This window comes from Hydractinia symbiolongicarpus, chromosome 4, assembly GCF_029227915.1.
Source record: "Hydractinia symbiolongicarpus strain clone_291-10 chromosome 4, HSymV2.1, whole genome shotgun sequence".
NCBI classification, from domain to species: domain Eukaryota; kingdom Metazoa; phylum Cnidaria; class Hydrozoa; order Anthoathecata; family Hydractiniidae; genus Hydractinia; species Hydractinia symbiolongicarpus.
The window spans coordinates 35,897,799-35,908,457 of NC_079878.1; positions in this window are offsets into that span (position 1 = coordinate 35,897,799).

Here is a 10,659-nt window from a genome sequence, read left to right on the forward strand (position 1 = left end):
ACATGGAACAGGTTCAGGGATGATAATTTTGGGATAGAGAATTCATGGCGAAATCATTTCAGCTTACCCGATGACGCCACACGTGAGCTATTCGAAAGGTTGTACGATATCGATATGGCATAATGTGTATATGTTTTGTGTGTTATGAACACACAAAAATCGACAAATTTTCACCATTCTTTCACATGCTCTGGAGGTATTTCGACACCTTCGGGAATCAACATTAATTCTTCCACCACAAAACTTCGATCAGGTCTATCTGCCAAATAGTATAACAACTTCGTACCTTTCACTAAATGGTCGATTCTGTACGCTCCACCAAGCATCAGTCGCGCGTTTTTTAGCATCTCCATGTTCCTCGCCGGGTTGTGGAAGATACAAGTATAATCCATCGTCGGGTAGAGGATATTCCTCGAATTTGATGGCAGATGAAGGTTTCATTCCGATCATAGCCGTCTTAATATTGTTTATGGCTTTTACAATATTGTATAGGTGTTTGACCCATATACTGCTAGTTTCGTCAGTGACCAGCTCTTGCGCATCTTGAGGCTTCAACAATCTTCCCGCGAGTACCTTGTTGTAGCTTTCGACAAATGCCGTGAAAGTATGATGGTATTTGGTAGTTGTTCGCTTTATATCGACACTCTTAGCCTCTAACAACTTTGTCACATCAGACTTGAATTCTGAGCCGTTGTTACACTGAAATTGTTGAGGATAACGGAAAGGTCCGGCTTTGTATATGTCCTTCAGCATGTCGGCTACGTCACTAGCCTTTTTGGTTCTCAGAGGCCGAGCCACTTTATACCTCGACGCAACATCAATACCTGTGAGTATATATTTATAGGTGTTGCCATATACTTTATTATGTGGCATATAGAGTAAGTCAAATTGGTGTATATGATTAGGCTTTGTAACTATGAAATGTGGGTAATTGATCTTTTTCGGACCTCGAATATGTCTGAGCCATAGTAGTTGTCTAGATAGCCAGTGTATAACTCTCATTTTGGAAAGACCAGTGCTCTCAACGAGCAATTTGATCTCTTTCCGTCCAGTCCATAGATTTTCTGGTTGGTAATAGATGCTGCTTAGCTTTTCCGCTTCTTCTGAAGTAACGATATGCTTCGACATTTATTACATATCAAAAAACGATTGCATCCATTTGTATGCTACAAACCCCAAAACGGCCAACGATCCCACGATAAAAGCGAGTTCACCGTCCTGTTGTTGCTTCGAAGGTGTATAAAAATCGGATAATTTCGGAGCCCTTTCAACGGTGGCTACAAAATATTGTCGCATTCCTTCGTCCAAATCTTTGAGAGATTGCCCTGCCTTCCGTTGTTCCTCCCTTCTCTTATTTTACCAATCTATGCGAGCTTGTCTTTGATTTACCCAGGCAGCCTGTGCTGCTTGTAATTTCTCTAGGGCTAGATCGTGCCTTCGTCGCTCTTGTTCGCTATGTCCTCCAATTATGCTGAAGAGATAGTTACTTCCTGAGAATGCTAGGGCGTTAATTATCGCCCCGCCCGCGAGTACCATAATGCTTGCCATTGTTTTATTCTATGGTATTACCAAAGAATAACGTTATGATAATGAATATTTGGTTTTAATATTCGACACGTGAAATCTCCAATCCAGAATGTTCAACTGAGCGTCTTGCAACAAGTACACATAACATTTGATGTCCCCACTTCCATCCGCTTTCTTGGTCATATGCAAAGTGATGCCATCAGACAACCTTTGCATGACTCGCCCGCTCCCGTGTAGGGTATGGTCCGGACTTGCTCTGAAGTCGACGAACAGCCCATACCTTTCCGTAAAAAATTGGCCTATGGTCATTATCGAGTCATGCTGACCAAGGAGTTCAGCGACTTGCTCTAGGTGGTCTTTCGGTAACATCGCGTGGCTGAAGAGATGATTAGGCTCACCCTCGATAGTGAACGAGATTTTCTCGATCTTGGGGTTATAAAACTTCTCATTGTTACCAGCATATGCCTTGACCACGGTAGGATCCTGAAATAATAGGAGGACACCCTTCAAGCTCTTGGCAGATGTATTTAATTGTAAATTGTAACTTTTGTCCGCTTTCTTCATCATTATGACCTTGCTGCGGACTACACGCTCATAGGGCAGGGCGAGACGGATGTAGCATGACATCATAGCACTCTCGAGGTTTTCGTTTGTCACCTTATCAATCTCGAGCGCGATATTGGTAATTTTATAACCAACATCGACTGGCTTGGCTTCCGTGCTCCCAACGGCTGCCGTTCCTGCATCCTTTATGACATCACCGTAAGACGCGAAATGCAGGATGAACTGGAGTCAATTAGGATTCCAGCCTGGTAGAATGGGAGATCGCTCGTCAACTCAAACATTTTGCCGATAGGGATGGCAAAAGTATTACCGTAGGCCGTAGCGATGGCCTTTTCCTCATTATTTCCTACATGGTCAATGGCCTTCACCTGTAGAGCACGGATAATTCCGTCGTTTTCGTTGATACCTTCAAGAATTAGATTGTCTCGTTGAAATTTCGGTAGCCACAGATCTCAATACACCGCCAGGGTGTTGTAGACGGCGATGTTTTGCACTTCGTGACCGTTCAAGCTGATGCAAAGGGTTTAAACCAGGGATTTGCCGATATTTGATACGATCGTACGCTTGGTGTTGGTACCCGTAAGCTCCAGGTCAAAGAAGAGTTTGAGAGACCCTGGGGAAATTACATCATTCTGTCCAATGTTTGGTACGTCCACGTACAATTCTTCGTTCTGGTTGATTGTGCTCGGTATATGGCTGATCTTGACCCTTTGTTTTTTCCCTTTCATCCCGAGCATTGTCTTTAATTCCCTATGGCAATTGTGGATTGAATAAATGGCTGATATTGCGGGATATAAAGATGAGGAGATTAGAAGCGAGAGGAAGATCCTTAGACCCGAGGATATTCTCGTACGAAGCACTGAGGCCCAGGCGAGTGGGATAGAAGCGACTGAAACAGACACCACGCTAAGTCAACCGGAATGGTTGAAAAGGCTGCTGGAGTAGGAAGGAGACGACACTACGCTTAGTCAAGGGGAAAGGTCGAAGATTGTTAGCTTTTACAAACATCTTGCGGTTGGGATGAATGAGGAACCGAAACTAGATGCGATACCTTACGACAATTTTAGGCCGAACAATAACCAGCTTTTTTTCGATGATATAAGACTCACAAGGGAAGATAATGGCGAATGTAGAATTATTGGGTCGACACTGCTGAGGATGCTACGCCCTAAGAATCGCTTGGGGCGTATGGGGTTCGAAGGCTATATTACACCTATCGCGCCAACGGCTGGGAAGCTCTTGAACGATGTGGAGCAGATCATGGCAATGATGACACTATCGAGATGCTGCCGCTACTTAAGAATGTAGTTGATGAAATAAAGAACCTCATGGAGGATACTTCCTTTAACGAAGCCTTAGACGAAAGTGAGAGAAAGGGGTTCAACCGCGAGCTTCAGAGGTTAGAGACAAACAAGGCTACACCAGGTGTATCCGAGGAGCAACAAATAATTTGGTCTAAGGATATCCACAATCAGCTGAAGGCAATTAAGGAGACCCTCATGAAAATAGCTGGATATAACACATCCTTACAAGAGAAATTGACCATTTTGTTCAAGGAACAAGGCTTGATCATTGCGAACATCGTCTCCGCTGTTGGTCTACTGGTTTTCACCATCGTGCTCGCTGTCACTGGAGGAAGCACAAGCGCCGTAGGAAGTGCCGATGATCAAGGGGTTTGTTCAAAAGCAGCTGGAGAGATTAGGACGGTTCCTTACATATTTGGCAGGTAAGTAAATTCTTTTTCAGGGTAGCCGCCAAGGTTGTGGAATTTGTAGCGATACATCTATACAAGGCCATCGCGGGAGCATCGTCGTTGCATACGTGGGGAACAGAACGAGTGGGAAGAATAGATGAAGAGTCTAGTTGATAAACACATTAGACCTATTTCATCCAAATATATGCGAGGATTAGCCCTATTCTCGCCGTAACCAGCGTGGCTTTTGTATCCTCATGCTGCCTTTAGGCTTCATTGGTATCAGGATGTTACTTGATATGTTGCCTAAGAGGTGTGGTGAAGGTTGCCTCATGCTTTACAGCATGGCCCATGGTATTTAGATCTAGCTCCACGCCTACACCTATTTTAGATGGCGCGATTAAAACGTTGTTGTTATACCCCACAATCTTTCCAATGCGGAGATCCATGTTGGAGGGAAGCATGCGCACGATGAACATTACGGCAAAATTGACTGGAGTCCGTGCATACTGGAGCACCTTTTGAAACTCGGTAATTTCTTGGCCTACGTTTTCCTCACGTTGGACTCTGGCCTTGAATTTCTGCAGGAGGATCTGTCTAGCGGTGAAGTTATCGGCTTTAGAGCCTAGGATTGAGGCCTTGGCACTCGCTTGGGATCCTAGTAGCAAGATCACGTAAACGCGAATGTTCTTGCTAAGCTTCATCAGGCCTTCCCATGTCAGACCCTGGTTAGTGGGCATAATGAACTTGGCCCAATCCCCATCAACTTGCAGCCACCATCTACAATTTGTGAAGCTGACACTAGGGCTTTGAACTTGTACAAAGCGTTGGGATCCGCACCATACTCACGACATACTCGAGCATACCCCGAGGTGGAGTAGGGGTTATCGTATTGTGAAAAGCCTCCTTCGTATGGCATAGGTACCTTTATTCTCGCTAGGATACGTCTCATGTGGTAGTACTCGTGGAATTTAAATATCGAGTTAACAAGGGGTACGCAGCCACTCATGTGCTTGGCAGAGATCCCCAACGCCGTTGTCGCGCAATGACAAGCGAAATTCACCTGGATGTTCCAATAGTCCAAGGCTTGCCCCTCCCAATTTACACTCACGGTATCGTTCAACAGATAAGTGGGAAATTTGATGGTGTACTTGGTGAACTGTGGCAAGGCCACGGAAATGTGCTGAGCCGTAGACACGTAGAGGTCCTGATGCTCCAAGTTAGTTACACCTAGAGGCCACTCGCCTCTGTTGGACTTGTATTTTGCCTTCGGGTTGTACGAGGATATGTTCATCTTTTCTTAAAGAAACATGAAGCAACTGTATATCACTGATATCGAAAAGCCTACAATATTTGAGGACTACCTAGGACAGTACACGAGGATTGCATTGAAGTCTGTTAGCATTTGAGGTATGTGGCTGAATCTTTTTGAAAAAAAGAATGATATCAAGATTCATAAAGCGGTGCGCGGATCAACCGATGATGGGAACTTTAATGTTGGAGCTTTTGAAGCCCTCATAACGATCGAGAAGGGTCTATATAGGATTGAGAATCTCGCTGCCATAGTCAACAATCAAGCAGGGAACAGGATCAAGCTCTTTGTACTCAGGAATGGAGCGTGCAGGGTTAGGGTTAGCAAGGGGTACATTGCGATAGTCGATAAATCACTACTGGACCTTATGGGTTATAATCTTCATACCGAAGCAATGTTTACCGAGGGTGACCATAACAGCTTTTACACGACGGATGTCTATCAGCGCTTGAGACTCACTTGCCACCAACTCGATGAGGATAATTGCTTGCTCGATGGTAGAAAATCCAAGATACTAGCCATCCTACCTACCAAGGAGGTAGGTGCTTGAGGAGATCTGTTAACATGTGCTACGGATCGTCTCGAATTTATGCTGACAGATGAACATCACCACGATCAGAACGTTTTATTCATGGGTATAAACATGCACCTGGTTATACAATAAACAATGAGATTAAAGAGCGGGACAAACTCGCTAAAAAGTTCAAAATTCACAGTACGTGGGTTAGATACACCGATCATTGTCTGCTGGCCGTAAGTGTCATTACTTCGTGTATTGGCATTGGTAGCATGCTATCCGGAATTGGTATACCATTGGCCGTGGCCATGGGAGGCATCACCATAGCCGTAGGGTCTGAAAAATGTTGGTAAGAGGTTAGATGTCAAAAGCAAGAAGCACGAGGGTATAAGGTTGCTGGTGGAGACCAAACTAAACTCCGTTATTGACCTTATACCCACTTGAATACCCACTTATCCCTCATTCTCTCGCTTCTCTTTTCAAATCATTCATAGTTTATTTTGTATACAACATTAATATACAAAAATCTACCGAGTTTTTACTATACCACAATGAATGGTTCCTCGTGGTTATCTGAATCAATAAGATGTCGTGTCCTGGATTGTTCAACGGACTTATATTTACACTCCTCAAGCAAGACCCCTGTCGATAAATGCTGGATATTTTTAGTATACAGATACATTCACATGGCTGTCGCATAGGTAATTGAAGATTGTAGAAATACGTGTTTATTTTGCCATCCCATTCTTTAATTTTTGCGTTCAGGTATCTACCGTTCTTCACTGATGAGGTGACGAACTCACTACCATACGATTGCTGTATCCTGGCTAGGATACACTTATATTTTTCCAGCCATTCAGGATGATCACCATAATTAAATGACATGGTAAGGGAGGATCCATCATCGTATCTGGATGCACAGTTTGAATACAGCCCCTTTGGCGTTATGATCAATAGTGACGATATCTTGCTACCATTTTTTATAGCCTATAACATATCTAGCATCTTTACCTTTGTTCGCTTTAATGGGATCGCTGACTACGATATTCTCATTTGAACCTCGTTAATATCAAGTGCTCTTGCTTCCCTGTGAAAATCGCTTTTCTCTACGGACTCATTATAAAATTTGAACATCCTTTATTATAATAACCAGGGTCCAACCAAGGATTTTTCACAATTACACCACCCGCCGTTGTAGGTGATATACATTTTATAGTGCTGCCAACACAGCATTTTTCCACATATAATTAGCCTTCGTCCACACTTGCATGTATCATATTGATCGAGTTCAATCCCGCATTCGTCGCAATACTCAGTCATTTATTTTTAAAGGATTCCGGTAACCATGGCTCTAAAACGATCCGGAACATATTCGATGATCTTAGGATAATCGCGAACTGCTCGGTCACACATTTCCTGTGTCTTGAAATGATCAGGTACTAACATTAATGTCCAGGGATATTCACGAACTACGGTAGTACACATTTCCTGTATCTTGAAATGATCGGGTACGAACATTAATGTCCATGAATTAGCACGAACTATTCGATCAGGTGTTATGAGATGATCATTAATGGACATCTTATTATTATACACTAAGATCAATCAACAATTTTTCTGCGGTCATGATAATTTTTACTCATATTCTATATAATATGAGTAAAGGCTATTGCGTATGCGTTGATTAAGTCATATATTATTGTTTATAGCATTTAATATTATTATGTGTTGGTTATTGTCATTTAATATTATTTCATATTATTTTGTGTTGGTGACTGACAGATGACTTAGGGAATTTCTATATAAACTATAATGTGCGTGCGCTGCGCCAGAACGAACATTTTCTTATCTCTCTTTTTCCTTTTTTCTCTGATAGTAAATGTTTAGATCGAAACGGTTGATTTCCTTCCGTTAATTTTTATTATGCACAGTCGGTGGCGTGTTAGCAATAAGTGGAACGGTACATGGTTATATTTGCTATGATAAATATATAGACTGAAATTGTTGGATATCGTTGAAAGGACGTGCATTTTATGTCGTGTTGCATCAGTTATTGACTGTGAGGGTCAGTATTGATAAATTCAATTGCGAATTTGTGCTGTACATAAGTGTATAGAAAGTCTGGACAGTTTAATCCCTTTGCTGGATGATATTTCCGGTCTAACATGTTTTTGGTGAGAGACTAGACCGGAGAAGGGGACGCTAACGTTGGTTGCGGCATGCAATGAAATATACATTTACGTTGTGTGCACTGACTAGAGATCGTGGAGTCAAAAATACAACGTATTTATGCGTATAACTGTAAAGCGTTCTGGTAATAAAAATCAAACTGTGACTTAAAGTTCTAAGGAGAGAATTAGTGATACTTACTAAATTAAGAATAAAGTAGAGTTTTAATGTTGATTTTAAACTAGCGCTTCGCTTGTACCGCAAACAATCTGTTTATATACAGTAGAAAACAAACAAATAAACAGGCAAACAAACAAACTGTTGCTGCTGCTGTTCGTTATGATATTTTTATCGCTTTAATTGTATTCAATGGTTATAATATTGTTGAGATTAGCTTGGTTGTTTGTTTTCGATAAGTTTGTGGGATGTGTTGGCGGTGTTCTGTATAAGTGTCTTAGTGGCAAGGTAAGTATATAGTCACGGATGGTTAAGTTTGGCGACAATTACTGCTGCCATGATTATAGGTGCAATTATAGCGCCGTTTTTCGACTACAAGAGCCCTAGTTTCTAAATTAGCTTAAAGATGTACAGCAATGGACGTCAAATAGATATACGCAGAAACCAGAAGCAGCAAATTCAGATTAAACATGTTGCTGAGCAGTACACAAAAAAAAAGATTTCTTTGAGAATAACTGAGATGATGGTTAGGACGTTTCAACTGATCTGGATACTCATTGGACTAAAACATGTTATTTATAAACTAAGTAGCTACACATTTCTGAAACTTTACACATATTTGTTATAAGAACATTTTTATCATAATATCAGATATTTCGGGTTAAGACTTTTAGAACAAAATTGATAAAAAAAATATTGCCACCTTGCGTAGAATTTGATTTTGTTATAGATGCCATTATGCTGGAAAAAACCCAGCATCTGTAAACTCTAAGCTGATTTGCTTCAAGGATTGTAACGGCTGTTGAAAATTGTTTCAATGTTGGTACATTCCCACAACACTAAATAGAGAAAATAAGTCAGAAATACACTGACTTGATTTTTTGACAGACGATCAAAATCATATAGCACTGCGTAATGCACTCTTAGTAAGAAAAACGTTTTTCTCTAACAGCCTTAACCAAAATTCCAATACCTAAATTTGATTTATTTAAACTTGAAATCAAATTTTCAGGAAGCCAGGTGCAGTTGCTCCAGGTGCCTTGTTATAGTAAGTTTCATGCAAAATATAATCTTCATCTTCTTCACCTGGATTGAGGTTTAAGTTCGTGAAAGATTCTTCGAGAAATTCTTCGACAGTTTTCATAGAGTGCGATTTTAACCCAGGTATGCAATGTTAAGCCCAATGATGAACGAAACATTTCACAAGTTATATTCCAGTGTCACAATATCAGCAACTTGGAAATACAGGTAACCACGTATTATTGTTCAACGTAAATAGATATGCCTTAACACTTTACCTAATTTATGTTATACTTGTTTGTTTGTTTTTTTGTTTTCCATGTGTCACTATTTCATGGTTAGTCATACCCATCAAGTTTGAGTTTTTGTTTAGAATAGTTTTAGTTAATTAGTTATACAATACATATTATACGCAGCTACTTTACTTTTTTTAGTTTCAGTAGCGGATAGTGAATATTTTTATTTTATGCTTATATCACGGTTTTCTTTTTTTATTTTCAACTTGATGGAGAAACTACAGTAAACAATAACTTATAATAAGTTATTATTATTATTATTATTATTATTATTATTATTATTATTATTATTATTATTATCATTATTATGGTGGGGTTATTCAGACAATGGTGGGAATATTCAGACATGGTGGGATTATTCAGACAAATGGTGGGATAATTCAGACATGGTGGGATAATTCAGACGGTGGGATAATTCAGACATTATTATGTCTAACAAACTTGTAATAATAACAGGTGGGATATTTCAGACCTTTATTGATATTCGTTTTTTGATATGTCTCATTAATCTTTTTTTCTTTTTTTTTACCTAAGGCAACATCTTAAAAGAAAAGTTAATTTTTTGCTCCTTTCAAAAACAAAGAAAATAAATCTTTGTAACCTTGTGTACGGTAAATTATGTTGTAGTACTTGTCGGAGAATTGAAAATGTCCATTAATTCTAATTTATTTATATTAATCTAATTATTTAAAAAAAAGGAAACCAAAGAGGAACAATGACCCGCTTAACAAATCGTTTAACCTTGGTTCTCACTATGGGCTAACGATGAGCTAACCATAATGCGCATGACGCGCTAAGACCTTAGCCCATAGTGTCAACGTAAAAATACCTGCTTAGCTCACTGCTGAACTCATCGCTAGCTCATCGTTAGCCGATTTTTTGATATTTTATGGCTAACAGGGAGATAAGCTCACTTTCAGCATTCTTCAAGGGAAGCCGACATAAATCGTGCTCAAAGTGATTTATGTTTTGTTGTAAAAGGTTGTTTTAAAACTAAATGGCTTACAAAATTAAAAAATGACGTTTGAAAAAGAAGGAGAAGAGTTGGCGTTAAGGGTGAAAGATTTTTCCTGCCTTTCTGACCTAAAGTCGTTTCCTTTTTCGTAATATTGATAATTCCTTTCTTTCCAGGCTACGTCGTCTTCTTCGAAGTAGTAATAATAGCAAGACTTTCTCGTATTATATTCGGCTACAAAAGAGCTAACGATGCACCGTAGTGTGAACGTGAAACGAATACATCAGCTACCCGTAGCTCAAAATTTGAAATTGGCTAACATATTATGCGCACTATGGTTAGCTCATCGTTAGTCCGTTAGTCTCACACTCTGGAAATTTTCCAAAAATTTTCTTGAAATAAATCGTGTACGTTATTTAATTTAGTCCG